At 32.3% G+C, this 15,889-nt stretch overlaps 1 non-coding gene across 1 annotated transcript; it reads right to left on the bottom strand.

The window, feature by feature from the left end:
- Positions 1 to 15,503: 15,503 nt before the first annotated feature.
- LOC148563670 (small nucleolar RNA R71) lies at positions 15,504 to 15,610 on the bottom strand. Its single transcript, XR_015885559.1, has one exon. It is a non-coding gene; the product is annotated as a small nucleolar RNA R71 (small nucleolar RNA).
- Positions 15,611 to 15,889: the final 279 nt, after the last annotated feature.

Below are 15,889 nucleotides of genomic sequence, written 5' to 3'. Positions count from 1 at the left end.
CAAGTTTATAAGAGTATCTCTAATGCTTGGTATTAATTTTATTTTATTTTAAGTTTCACAAGATGCCATATAAATATTTGTGGACTATATATCATAAGACTTGATTTGAAATTTAATGTAAAATTTATCACTCATTCACTCCAAATACTTGGTTTTATTTCAATCTAAATTTTAAATTATTTTTTATTATTTTAAATAAATTTAATTAAATTGTGAAAATTTAAATAAAATAAAAATATAAAATTACAAAATTAATAATTATATACCATATAGGGGTGAACGCGCATCGGTTATGGCCAAAATTTTTATTTGATCCACACTAAAATCATCGGATCGGATCCAATATTCGTAATTTTTAAATACTCCAATATTCCCCGAGACGCGGGGATCCCTGCGGGGACTGCCCCAAATGGGGATCCGATTGTGGGGAATCTTTTCCGCGGGATGGGGATGGGGGACAAAATTTCCCAGAAGGACCCAAGCGGGGATCCTCGCCCCGTCCCCGCTATTCTCCGAAATTTATGAATTCCCTGAATTATCCTTAATAGTTTATTTTTTTATATATGTTTTTTAGTCATTTCTCACACAAACATATATATAGAAACCCAAAACTCCTAATCTTTATTTGCATAACACTTTTTCAATTCAGAGATCTCTAAGGTTGTCCATACTCTATCCAACCTCTCTGCAGCCACCCCCTCGTCACCCTTCTCACCGCATCGTCACACCTCACCGTGTCATCACCCTTACTGTGTTATAATTTCTATTGCAGCGTTCCTTTTCTTAACTCTGCCGTCGTGTCCATTCTCCTCTCTGTTGCCGCGTCTCCCACCTCATCCACTGTTTTGTCTTTTGGCTCGTCGTTGTGTCCCCCCATTGCGTTATTTCGAAAGAAGTCACCATCGTGTCATTTAGACTTTTTGTATAAAATCTTGCAGTTTTTTTATAAGATAGATACTTGCAGCTCTATTCATATGGAAATTAATAATTAGTTAGAACTATTATGTAGATGGGGAATGGGGTTCCCGCGGGAAATGGGCCCCGTAGAGAATGGGGATGAGGAACAATATTCCCCCACGGCGGGGAATGGGGCGGAGATGGGGAGCAAATATGAGGGCGGAGATGGGGAGCAGGAAGGCATCCCCCGCCCCGTCCTGTCCCATTAACATCCCTACTCCTGATACCAGTATTATGTCAAAAATGGTATCCAACGCAAATTTTAATTTTAAATCAGTTCATTTACTGTAGGATCAAAATTGATACCTAAAATTGATCCCATTAGAATTGCTCTAAGAATCATCATTTTTTATTCCTCTTGTTATTTCAACTCTTCTTCTCTTATTTTCTTTATGTATAATTTCTTTTATATATAAATGTACTCAAAATGAGAAGGTATAGATGAATATGTCATTGTTATTTATTTGACGAATACCATAGCCTAGAAATGACTCAATTTAAGCATTCTACTACTGTCAATGGAAGTTAGATCTGTAGAAATTAGGGTAACCAATGTAACTTTTATAGTATTCGATAGAAGAATATTTGTTAAAATGAATATACCCATGGTAATAAATTTTCTTTGTCAATTTGTTATCTTTTACCTAATAAACAACATTCATGTTGAATATATTATTTTCATCAGAAGTCATACATAATTGATTGATAATTTTATGTAAAAATACTCCTGTGGTGACTAAACACGGTATTATTAACTCACTAAAATTAATTCTCCTATGATGATCTCAATGTATAACACTATCGGATAGAAACTTATTAGATTATATTTGTTTCTAACGAGGTGAGCGAGCTTTTCGACCTAATCACAGTTAGAGTTGAGGAAGATCAAAAAAATACTAATAATACAAATACTGTTTATTTTTAATATCCAATAATAATAATAATATATAAATTAAAACTAGGGTAAAAAACCTTAATAAGCCAAGTCAAGAATCATGTAACGTAAATACGCCAAAGTGAAAATCATTTCAGCAATAAGCCAAATCATATTTTTATATAATTCGAACCATGCTGGTTCGAATTCTATTTCTACATAATTCGAACCAGCTTGGTTCGAATTATACACAAACACATGCATACACGTAATTCGAACCAGCTTGGTTCGAATTACACACAAACACACGCACACACATAATTCGAACCAGCTTGGTTCGAATTACACACAGTAATTCATGGTATAATTCGAATTATGCTGTTAAAAAATTAATAATTTATTTAAAAAAATTTATTAAAAAAATTAATAATTAAAAAATTAAAAAAATATATATTTTTATTTCATACGTTAAAAAAAGCTAACAAAATATTTAATTACGAGACTTCTTTAAAATGTTAATGAGCTATCAATTCGAATTTCATACAATACTTTTCTGTCCATTTTTAATAGTTCATGAATATTTTTTAATAAATTTTTTTAAATTATAGTACAAAAAATATTTTATCCTATGCAAAACAATTTTAAAAAAATGGCTTAAAAAATGTTAGGAGTACTATACAAATTTGTAATGTTATAATAACTTAGGTAAATACATGCATGTACTCAAATTTTAAATAAAATACTCTACATAGTCAATAATAATTTAGAAATGAAAGAAAATATTTTATTCCATACAAAATAATTAAAAAATATATTTTATTCTATACAAAATAATTTTAAAAAATAGCTTAAAAGATGTTATGAGTACTATAAAAGTTTGTAATATTCTAGTGATTTAGGTAAATACATGATAAAAATATTTTTTCTTTAGTTTCTAAATTATTAGTGACTACGTGGAGTATTTCTTTAATGTCCTAAGTCATTAGGACATTACAAATTTTTATAGTACTTCTAACATCTTTTAAGCCATTTTTTAAATTATTTTGCATAGAATACAATATTTTTTTGTGGTATAATTTAAATAAATTTATTAAAAAATATTCATGAGCTATCAAAAATGGGCAGAAGAGTATTGTATAGAATTCAAATTGCTCACCATATCATTTGAATCAGAGTAATTCAAACTTCCCTATGCGTAATTCGAATCATGTAATATCTCACCATATAATTTAAATAATTTTATTAAAAAATTATCATGAATATTTTTTAATAAATTTAATTAAATTATACCACAAAAAATATTTTATTCTATGCAAAATAATTTAAAAAATAGCTTAAAAGATGTTAGAAGTACTATAAAAATTTGTAATATCCTAATGACTTAGGATATTAAAGAAATACTCCACATAGTCACTAATAATTTAGAAATTAAAAAAAATATTTTTATCATGTATTTACCTAAATCACTAGAATATTACAAACTTTTATAGTACTCATAACATCTTTTAAGCCATTTTTAAAAATTATTTTGTATAGAATAAAATATATTTTTAATTATTTTGTATGGAATAAAATATTTTCTTTCATTTCTAAATTATTATTGACTATGTAGAGTATTTTATTTAAAATTTGAGTACATGCATGTATTTACTTAAGTTATTATAACATTACAAATTTTTATAGTACTCCTAACATTTTTTAAGCCATTTTTTTTAAATTGTTTTGTATAGGATAAAATATTTTTTGTACTATAATTTAAAAAAAATTATTAAAAAAATTTATTAAAAAATATTCATGAACTATTAAAAATGGACAGAAAAGTATTGTATGGAATTCGAATTGATAGCTCATTAATATTTTAAAGAAGTCTCGTAATTAAATATTTTGTTAGCTTTTTTTAACGTATGAAATAAAAATAGGGTAAAGTATATTTTTTGTCCCTGAAGTTTGGCAAAAGTTTTAAAAATACCCTTAAGTTTTATTTTGTTCCAAAAGTTTTTGATTTGTATCAAATATACCCCTGACGGTTAAATTTTCAAAAAATTTAAGACCAATCTAACAATAATGCATGAAAATGATGTTTAATTTGCTTGTATTGAGGGTTGTTCTTATGAAATTGTTGTTGAATTGGTCTTAAATTTTTTGAAAAATTAGCCGCCAAGGGTATATTTGATGCAAATCGAAAACTTTTAGGACAAAATTGAAACAAAATAAAACTTAGGGGTATTTTTGAAACTTTTGTCAAACTTAAGGGACAAAAAGTATATTTTACCCAATAAAAATATATATTTTTTTAATTTTTTAATTATTAATTTTTTTAATAAATTTTTTAAATAAATTATTAATTTTTTAACAGCATAATTCGAATTATACCATGAATTACTGTGTGTAATTCGAACCAAGCTGGTTCGAATTAGTGTGTGCGTGTGTTTGTGTGTAATTCGAACCAAGCTGGTTCGAATTACGTGTATGCATGTGTTTGTGTATAATTCGAACCAAGCTGGTTCGAATTATGTAGAAATGGAATTCGAACCAGCATGGTTCGAATTATATAAAAATATGATTTGGCTTATTGCTGAAACGATTTTCGCTTTGGCGTATTTACGTTACATGATTCTTGACTTGGCTTATTAAGGTTTTTTACCCTTAAAACTAATATTGTTATGTACAAAATAATAAAACGTATATTATACTTGAATAACGGGAATTTTTTCTTACAAATCACATTAAATACATTATTTTAATTTGTTTACATATAATTTTAAGTTCTCATTTGCTATTAATACTCCTCATGTCTTTAATTTTGAAATGTTATTTTTCATAATGAATATATTATGAATTGTGTTGAATTATATTTAATTGATTATTTTATGATTATTATATTATGACGATTTTTGTTAATTTTTTTAAAAAAAATTAAAGAATATCTATAGATAACTATGGGTATCTGCATTCCTAAGAAGATAATTAAATAGGGACTTGCAACAAAGATAGAGAAAGGACAAAGAATTTTTTTTAATACAGGAGTAAAGGACGGGAAAAAAATCCGCTGCACTCATATGAATATACATTACCATCTCTGACTAACAACAGAAATTCAATTTGAGCCAAATTGAGATGAAACACATAGATTTCATCTGTATTGAATCCTAAGATAAGAAACTTAATTCGGATTTCGAATTTGAGTAATGGACCTAAATTAATCTTACTCACTTGAGTTAATATTTTTAGTCATTGTTGTAACAAATATTATATTATTAAATATTAATACATTTAGTATATTAAAGTTGGATATGCTTACAAGAGATTTTTTAATCAAACTAAAAAAAATTAATTATATTTTTTATTTTTTAATCTTAAATATTGTTTACTAATGTAATGAAAATGTGAACAACAACAACAACAACAACAACAACAACAACAACAACAACAACAACAACAACAACAACAACAACAATAATAATAATAATAATAATAATTCACATAATTAAAATAGATCATTCTAATATATTCATGATACTACATATATCAAGGATTATTATATATGATAAATTATTTTTTTATTTTTAATAAAGTTAATTTATGTATAAATCAACTAATTTTTATAACATATGATTTATTACATCATTTTTCTCCTCTTAATATGGGTAAATTTAATAAATTTAAATATTATCTAAGACAATAAGTATAATAGTATAAATACCTATTTATTTATTAGTGTTATAAAATATATAAATAGTTTAAATATATTTTTTTGGGTAGAAAAACAATAATAAAGATTATTAATTAAGTTAACTATATAATAAAAAAAATTATGAATATGTTTTCAAATAATAATAAAAAAATAAGATCACTATTTTCATATACTACAATGTTTATAAAAAAGTTGGATAATAAATCAATCTACAATAAATTATACATTAATCATGTCAAAAAAATAAATAAATTATACATTAGATATTATTATTTGCGTGTGTGTATATATATATAATCGATTATTAAGTTATAATTAATTTCTAACCCAATTTTTGTGAATTGAAATTTAAATGATTGAAATTATTAAATTGTCAGAATAATAAAAACTACAACTACTCAATTCAAGTGCACCGGCAAGTGCATCGGGTTATACCAAGTAACAAACTCACGGTGAGTGAGTGTCGATCCCACGAGGATTAATTGATTAAGCAAACAATGGTTGATTGATTATTCTAGTTAGACGATTTAATTTCGAATGATGGACAAAGATATAAACTGAAATTTAAATGACTTAAAATAAATGAAAGTAATAAAATAACAAAAAAATAAATGACATGAATATAAATAACTTGGAATTTGAATTACTGGAATGTAAAGTGCAAGAATATAAATACCGAAAATATAAATTGCAAGAATTAAGAATGGGAAGAACATTGGGATCAAGAGATGTTGCATTCTCAGAATCAATAATTTTCATTTTCTCTTCAATCATGCAATCATTGATCTCTTGACAAATCATAAGTGATTAAATTCTAATGTCTTGGTAATTTAATCTCTCTTAACTTGATTAATTGCCAATGTCTTAATCTAATTACTCATGAGAAGAGATGAAAATTGGTCTCTGATTTAGAGCCACACAATTTCATGAATCAAGTTATGGGTTGATTACATGTCACATATCAATCCCAAACTCAAATTTACCAAACTGGGAGAAAGATCTTCAAACTCAATTCTATAACCCTTCTCTCAAGTTTTCATAGAATTCAAGTTGGATTCAAATTCTCCCTCAAGACATTTGAATCTTTGGATTGAAGAACAAAGATTTTTTTTAAAGAAGTAAATAAAAGAAAAATTGAAGATGAAGAATCAAACAAATTAAACTATTGAATTGTAACAGAGCTCTCTCTCCCAATAAAGAGAGTTAAGAACTCATAACCAAAGAAATACAAAATGGGTAAGGAAGAAGATGGAAGAGGTGAAGGGAGAAAGAGGGTCTGAAGACCTCCTTCCCAATGATGTTTTTGTGTAGTGACCCTACCTCTATTTACAACCTATTACAAAATGCAAATTCAAATGAAATTCAAATTATATTAAATTCAAGAAAATTGATATGAATTCCATGGTCTCGATCTACTCTTCTGATTCTTGGAGAATTGAAGAATGAATGAGAAAAAATTGAAGCCTGGAAGGTTGGATGTGGAATAGCACACATTGCTTCTCAAAAACTAACTCAAATTGGCCTCTGCTTGCTTTTCGTGGCACGACTCATTGAAATCGGCCCAAAATTGAACACTTAAAGCACTAGCATGGCACGCTATGTCATTCCCATGGCATGCCAAAGCTATTTGAATTGTAGTTGGCCCAAATTATGAAGGATTGAAGCATTAGCGTGGTACGTTCGAGTCATAGCGTGGGACGGCAATCCAGACTTCAACAATCTTTGGCCCAAGATGTGAAAGTGTGTGACAGGCGTGGCACGGATGAGGAATGGCGTGGGATGCCAATGAAGTTCCTCAATAGACAACCACTTCTTCAATCAACCAATTTGGCGTGGTACATTGAGCTCACGTGGGACGCCACCACGTCTTCAATAACTTTAGCCCAAAATATAAAAGATTGGCGTGGGACACTACCAATTGGCGTGGAACGCTGATGCTTCCTTCCTTGAGTTGCATGAAGGCCATGTACATATAATCCCAGGCGTGGTGCACTAACGTTAATAACGCATGCTTCATATGGCTTCATTAATTCAATGAATGCTCTGTTCCTTGCTTCATTATCGTCGCCTTCCTCCCTCCATTTTTGTTGCTTTCTGTACCCTGCATTCCAGGTTCAATATTTGAACTTTTTGTTTTTTTTTTCAAATCCTGTTAATTAGTTTTAGTTCATTAGATTGGTTTAATTAGTTTAGTTAGTTCAATTTTTTGTTTTAATGGATTTAGGTGGTTAGGATAGTTTGGTTTAGATTTATAGGTTCTAAATTATTGTTGAAAATGTCTGGAACTATTATGAGTTTGTTGATTGAATTAATGGAGAAATTGTTGCTGGATTTATTTGGTTAATTGTTTGATTCTGCTCATTCACTGTGTTAATTGTTGTTTTGTTGTTTTTGCTATTTTGAATTAATTACATTGTTTGGTTAGTTGTTGTTTTTCCATTGACCGACGTTTTTGAATTTTAAATGTTTAAGGTTTCTTACCTAATATTGCAAGTTTGATACACTTTACCTTATGGAATTTGATTTGTTTAATTTAGTTTAGGTTTGATTAGAATTACAATTTTAATTTTCAATCAGTTTGGGAAGTTAATTTAGTTTAGTTTTTTTTTAATTAGTGGATTTAGAGGTTTATTAAGTTATGTTAGACTCAATACATTAGGTTTTGCTGAGAAAAACGCTGCTGATTGTTTGATAATTTGATATTTGCAGACATTTCGACAAGCAGAGGTGCTGCGGATCAGGCTGCTGGTCGTGGTCGTAACCGTGGTCGGGATAGAGGGAGGATTTCTTCCGGTAACCTCGGGACTTCTTGATCCTCTCCCTCTATTCCGACTACGCAAGTGACAGCACAGGTCGCGGGTTTAGCGGACCAGCCATTCATCATGGTCCCTAACCAGAACTACGTACCTCCATCTATGGCGACGACGCCGCCTCCTACTGATTAGTAGCCTGCATCCACGGCGACACCGCCTCCAGGGACAAATGCCGTGGTCCAAGAGTCAAGCTACGGAAGTGAGGCAACAATTGATTTCCCTCCACCACCTCCTATCGTATGGTTGCACATTTGGCCTGATGGTGGCATGGGGTAAGTATCACGTTCAGTCTCATGTATTTCCTGTTTAGTTGCTTGTTATTGTTTTAAGTTTCTATGATCATGATTCCTATTTAGTGAATTTAGGTTGATTTAAGTTTCAAACCTTTTTAACTAGTTTATATCTTCTATATTGCTTAACTAATTTCAAAGTTTCTTTGGTGCAGTTGCACTTTATATGGGCCCCTGAGTATGATCTTGCCATCAGGAAGATATTTGACCATAGAATGGATCGACAGCTCCAGTAGATGCTGGATGTTGTTCGTTAGGGATTGGACCAACGGACGCAGTAGCTCCGACCGGACATAAAGAAGGCTTTATTTGTTCATTAGAAGACCGAAAAGGGGTTTCGGCAACAGCGTCTCAACAACAGAGCTAACAAGGCCTCGGCCAAGTCATCCAAGTATATTGGCAGCTCAGCGATCTTCATGAAAATGAAGGTCAGACTGGTATGTAAAGTGACTTTAATTTTGTTAGCAACTTAGTTATATTCTTCTGCATATCAATACTAGGCATCCTAATCATATTGTTTCAATGAAACATGTGTAGTCGAAGTCGTTGGATCACGAGACGACGTTGGCAAAAATATTCAAGTACACCCACACGCTGAAGGAGAACAAAGAGACATTTGCTAATTAGCGGTCTCAGGACCATTATGTGAGTAAACATACATCTGATTATCTACTGCTATAAAATTATTAGAGTTTAACTATAAATCTATCAGTGTACTAATCACAATAACTTGTGTTAAGTATACAGGAGTCCTACACATAAAGACTAGAGACCACGAGTCAGCAGTCTCAACAAGATGGGGAGGACGTTGTCGATGGATCTGCAGCTGTAGCTGTTGATCTTGATGCAGTTTGGCACGAGGCCGCCTCAGCATCGTACAAGAACCGTGTATACGGGATCGAGTCATTCTTCACCAGCAGCCTCCGCACATCCATGTTGAGACCGTCATCAGGCTCCGCCACCAGTCGAGTTCAAGGAAGGTGTGGATTTGTGGGCGCTGGTGCAGGAACTCCAACACAGCCTTCAGCAACAGGCTCAGGTATAAAAAAATCTTCACCTGTGTGACATCTTCTGATGAGCTCAGGCTGGAGTTACGGGAGTCGGTGGAGCGGATGCAGCGTATGGAGGCTCAAATAGAGGTGTACCAGGCTCAGATGCACGCCGCTGGCATCGACCTTGTTGGTGGCAGCACCGCTGCTGATGGCAGCGATCCTGCTGTAGGCCAGGTAGCAACGGTCTTGTTGATGGCATATGGACATCACTGCCTTCTGCACCACCGACTCAAAGGCCACGGGACCAACAACGACGACGACTACCTAGATCTGTAGTTATTTGTTTTCCGTTTCATTATTTTCATTGTACGTTTTTTTTATGTAGTTGACTTTTAATATATTTGAATAGTGTATTATTTATTTTAATTAAATAATAGTTTTTCATTTTTTATGAATGGACCACTATTTTTGTGAAAAAAATTTAATTTAAAATTAAAATTGACCATTTAGCTATATGCTTGTGGTGTAGCCATGTCAAGGAGAGGTTTGGGTAATTAGATCCGAGGGGTGCTTTATCACCCGGTAACTTGGGCCAATGGTGTGCAAAATTAGAACTTGCACAACTGAAATGACAAGTACACCGGGTCGTCTAAGTAATACCTCAGGTGAGTGAGGGTCGATCCCACAAGGATTGTCGGATTAAGCAAGTAATGGTTATCTTGCAGGACTTAGTCAGGCGAATAGAAAAGATGGTTGTTGTGGTAAACGCGTAAAATGCAATAGTAAAGAAAGAGTTACTGAATGGTGTAGAAACAATGATAGGAAATTAGTTAAGGTCTCGGAGATGCTTGTTCTTCCGGATTAATGCTTCTTTCTGACTACTCTAATGATGGATGATTCATTCAATGACAAGGCTATAAGTGATTAAAGTTTGGGGCTAATGGTCATTAATCTCCTCTGATCCACATCAAAAGCCAGTGCTAATGGTCATTCAATCTAAACGAGGGTGAAGCTCACGCAATGCAATCTTTGGTGATCCTACTCAAAACGCCACAGACAAGGTCAGATCTTCCGAATCGGAGAATGATGCTCAGTTTTCTAGCCTTAACCACAGAGACCTCAATTACCCATGACTAACGAGATTTTATGTCACTTATTTCAATTAGCCCAGATAACTTGTTGGAAGCTGTGATGTATTCTCAAGCTGCAGCTCATACAATCTGGCTAAGGCGTTGCAAGAGCTCATGTAGAATGAGAGGTCATACTCTCGTTCCACCCCAAATTTATAAAGATGAAGAACGACAATACATCATAGAATGAAATCAAACATATATTAAAGTAGAGAAGTAATAACATTAATCCATAAGAATGAGCAGAGCTCCTATCCTTAACTTAGGAGGTTTAGTTGCTTATACTTTACAGAAAAATGTGTGATAAGTCTAGAGTTGCTGAAGATCCCCAAACATGAGTGATCTTCTTCTATTTATACTAATTTAATAATTAGAAATTACAAAAATGAGATAAACTAGACTAAAGGTGCAAAAATCCACTTTCTGGGCCCACTTGGTGAGTGTTTTGGCTGAGCTTGGTGTCTAACTTGAGTGAATGGATGTTGAACGCCCACTAGGGGGTGCTTTAGTGCGTCCTTGCTCCCTCTTGGGCGTACTGGCGTTCAACGCTGGCCTTGGCCCTTCTACAAGCCCTTCTTGGGTGTTGAACGCCAGAAAGGTGGTAAGTTGGGTGTTCAACGCCCGTTTTGGGCAGTCATTTTCAAAGAAAATTATAGACTATTATATATTGATAAAAAGCGGGTTTAATCTTTTTGAATGCTGTAATTTTTATTTGGCTAATTTTTTTTTCTGGGCGCGAACATGATTTTGGGTTTAAACTCCCATTCACCAGAAGCAACGAATTGTAGCTTTTGCATTTAGCTTATGCGTTCACTTCATAAATTAAAAAATTAATTGATATTCTACCAATTTTATCATTCAATCTAATCTACAACAAAAAATACCAAAAACAATTATTAGAGTTCTTGAATTTTTTTTCATAATTATGCTTTACAAACAAATATTTTTTTAATATTATTATTAGTACTCTTTGTTAAGTTTTAATTTTTATCAATTTTTTATTTTTTTATTAATAGTATGGATATTTTTGTTTAAAATTTTTTTATGTTCACTTATATATATCATTGGATTTTTTTAAAAGAATTTTTAGTATTCATTGTTCATGTCTTTTTTTTAATTATTTTTATTAATATGTATTTTTTTATAGAATTTTATTTTTTTATTTGACTTTGTATATTTTTTATTATGTATTCTTAAATTAGTATATACTTTATTTATTATTATTAATTTTTTAATATAAATTTTATTAAAAATATATAATTAAATACAAAAAGAGTACTAAAGAAGAGTACTAACAAATTATAACAAAAGAGTACTAATTTTCAGTACATAAATCTAAATTCTTTTCAAAAGTAATTATAGTAAAAAAGTGTTAAAATAATATAGATTTGAATGATATAAATTTATGTCCTTTTTAGTAATTTTTGTCTAAAAGTAATTTTAAATAATGTAATCCAAACAACATTTATTTTATTATAATCCATTTTGATACAAAATTACCAAACATAAATCATGTTAACACCAACTCACTTCTTATCAAAATCAAGTTTGTAAAATCAATTTTATACAAAATCTCATTTACAAACTCTAATCCAAACACACACATACTCGTTGGAATGCACGGAGGTCAGGATTTGACAGCATCTGCAGTCCTTTCTTTGCCTCTGAATCAGACTTTGCCAAAACTTGCCAAATTCACCCAAAAATTACCTAAAATCATAAGAAAAATAAAAAAGCTCAAAGTAGCATCCAAAAAAGTGATTTTTACACTAAAACCTACTAAAAACTTGATAAAATAGACTCAAAAACACTAAGAAAATAGTACCAAAAATGGTATAAAATATCCACTCATCAGCCAACTAGTTCGGGATTATCGTTTGAAAACCCACTATCAAGAGCTACCTTGAGACGGAACACTTAGAGTTAATGATTGAAAACTTCTCTTTGTTATAAATGAAGAATTCAATGATCAATCAAATCCTAAAAGAAGGATCTCATAACATCATTTGAGCCTTAACTCTCGAAGATTCTTTACTCCACGAGTTTCAAGATTCATTAAGAAAGAAGAGAATCCAGTTACAATCACAAGGTTAGTAAACCCCACTATCATCAAGGACATGAACTTAAAAGAGATTCAACTCTTCTTCATTAAAACTAATTCCTTTCTTTTCTTTTCCTTTCTTTTTGCTTGAGGAAAAGCAAAGTTTTAAGTTGGTGTTGTGATGTGTTCGCATCTTTTGTTATTTTTCTTGCTTTTAATTCTTGTTTTCTAGGTTTAATTATAGTTTCAACTTCTAATCTCATTAATTTTAGTTATCTCTTACTACTAAGGTGTTTGCTAAGTGTTTTCAAGGAAATACGATTAAAAGAAAGGTAAATCAAGTAGAAAAAGAAGGTAAATCAAGAGGCAAGACATTGCATAAAGAATCAAGAGCCATACACCCAAGATTAAGCCATACAGGAGACAAGAGAGAATGAGGCATGACACACTCTGGAGAGCCAAATAGTGCGTGCCACGCCACAAACCATGAAGCACTAGCGTGCCACGCCTAGGAAGGGGCGTTCCATGCCCTGGACCAAATTTGCACTGGCATCCCACGCCCTGGGGAGCAATGCAGGGGCGTGTCATGCCCTATCCAAGATAAACAAGGCGTGCCACAAGACATGGAGGGCATGTCATGCATGAAGGCAAGCAAGACCCCTTGAGCAACTCCAAACTAGGCGTGCCATGTGGCAGTAGGGCGTGCCACTCCCTAGCTTAGCTCAAGAGGGTGTGCCACGCAGTGAAGAGGGTGTGCCATGCCTTGGCCCAGACAAAGAGGGCATGCCACGTTAAACAAGGGCGTGCCACGCCTGTCCAAAATGCTTATCCCAATTTTGCTTCCAATGTTGTATTCTTCAAGGCCCGGCTTCAAATATTTGATTTCAAATTGAAGATTGAAACATATTCTATAGTTAATTAGTTTTGAATTTGATTTAGTTATGTTTTGAATTCTGTGATTTGAATTAATTAGAGATTATCTTAATTATTCTGATTAAAATAAGGTTAGGTTTTAAGATTTAAATTAGAGAAAACCTAGGCATAATAAATGAATTACATTCACAGCCATAACCTAGTTCTTCCGTAACACTTTCATATTTGATTTTGCACCTAGCATGAGTCACTAAACTTTTGTCAAAGGGTTAGGAACTCTATTCATGTTTTAATGGTTAATCAATCTAAGTTTTCTTTTGTTTTAAAGCTTTGCATTAATCTGTTTCATGATTGAGTATTTCGTTCTTTATCACTAAAGGATTAGTAGCATCGACAAGTGTATTAATCCCATTTTCGATTTATTTACTTATTCGACAGAACTGATTTTCAAATCGTGCTTGAAAACTCTTTCACGTGACTTTTTAAATCAACTAGACATAGTGGTTTTCTAAGTGTGCGACACAATACATAATTTTTTATTACCCTAGTTTTGAATACGTGACATATAAATCGGATTAGGACAACTTTTGAAAATTGTTTTTTCTCATTGAGAAATTGAATCGGATTTTTGAAATTAACCTCTTTGATTAGTTGATCGACCAAGACATTGGCGGTTGGTTGATTAAAGAAAACTGAGGAGTCGAGACATTGGAAATCGGTTACTTTAGATTCGTCGTGAATAGAGATTTGCAAGCTTTAGATCGAGACATTGCCACCTCTGAAGCATTTAATTTGCAACACTCCAGCATTCAAATATTCTAGGGTTTTCAACATTCCTCAATCCAGGTTCTATTGATCTAATTAGTGATTTAATTAGATATTTGCATGCTCAGTCTTTTAATCCTCATGGAAATGATATCCACTCACCATGGTATTATTTGAACGATTCGGTACACTTGCTGTTATCCATGAGTTTTACTTTTTGCTCATCAAGTTTTTGGCGCTGTTGTCGGGGATTAATTGAGATTGATATCATACTTTGGATTGAATTGCTAAATTAGATCCTGTTTATTTTGTTTTCATTCTAGTTTTATTTCCTTTCATTATTAGGGTTTCTGTTTGAGTTTTATTCCCTTTTGTCATTAGGGTTTTATTTTATTCCTTCTTTTTATTCATGCATAGTGCTTCCAATTTAATTTTGGTGTGCTCCTTTATCTTAGTAATTCTATCTCTTATTGTTTTAAATTTGTTTCTTTCCACTAGTGCCCTGATTTGTCTTCATTTTGTGCATGCAAGGGATTAATAATTCTAAAGAGCTCATTCAATACGATTCTGAAGTTGAAGGGAGTGAGAACTCGGAAGAATCCCTTTAATACGATCCTGAAATTGAATTGACTATATTTCGATTGAGAAAGCAAGAAAGAGCCAGGAAAGAAAAGGAGAAGAAGATGGCTAAAGGACAAAATAATGCAAGGAGAACTGTTGGAGATTTTACCACTCCCACCACTAATAGTTGCGATAGCAGCATAGTGAGGCCGGCGGTTGAGGCCAATAACTTTGAGTTGAAGCCGTTTCTTATTCAATTGGCACAGTAAGACCAATTCAGTGGCAATCTACAAGAGGACCCAAATGTGCACATATCCAATTTTCTGCAAATTTGTGACACAGTTAAGAGCAATAAAATTTCTCCTAAAACTATAAGATTGAGATTATTCCCATTCTCTTTAAGGGACAAAGCCAAAACAGTGGCTAAAATCTCAACCCTTGGGAAGTATAACAACTTGGGATGATATGGTAAATAAGTTCTTGACCAAGTACTTTTCCCCTCAAAAGCTAGCAAGATTGAGGAATGATATTCACACATTCACTCAAAAAGAGGGAGAGTTACTTTATGAGGCATGGAAAAGATATAAAGAGATGTTGAGAAAATGCCCTCGTCATGCTTTTCCTGAATGGTTGTAACTCCAAACATTCTATGATTCTTGCACCGAAAGACACCCGAAGATGTGTTGTAGTTGATTGGCTAATAACCACTACATGTATGGAATGAGAGAATAATGAGGAAGGGAGTTATGGAGCTAGACACACTAGATGCTCTCTTGGCATAGAACAAAGCCATGTCCCAATAATTTAATTCACTCACTAAACAAATGGGTAACATGTAAGTCTCAACCGTGAGGACACAAGCCACAACATGCAACTTATGTGGAGGAGCTCATCAAGAT

Source organism: Arachis ipaensis, chromosome B5 (genome assembly GCF_059453495.1).
Source record: "Arachis ipaensis isolate K30076 ecotype BB chromosome B5, ASM5945349v1, whole genome shotgun sequence".
NCBI lineage: Eukaryota > Viridiplantae > Streptophyta > Magnoliopsida > Fabales > Fabaceae > Arachis > Arachis ipaensis.
Note: the sequence above shows the minus strand (reverse complement) of the source record. Positions and strands in the feature narration are given on the sequence as shown.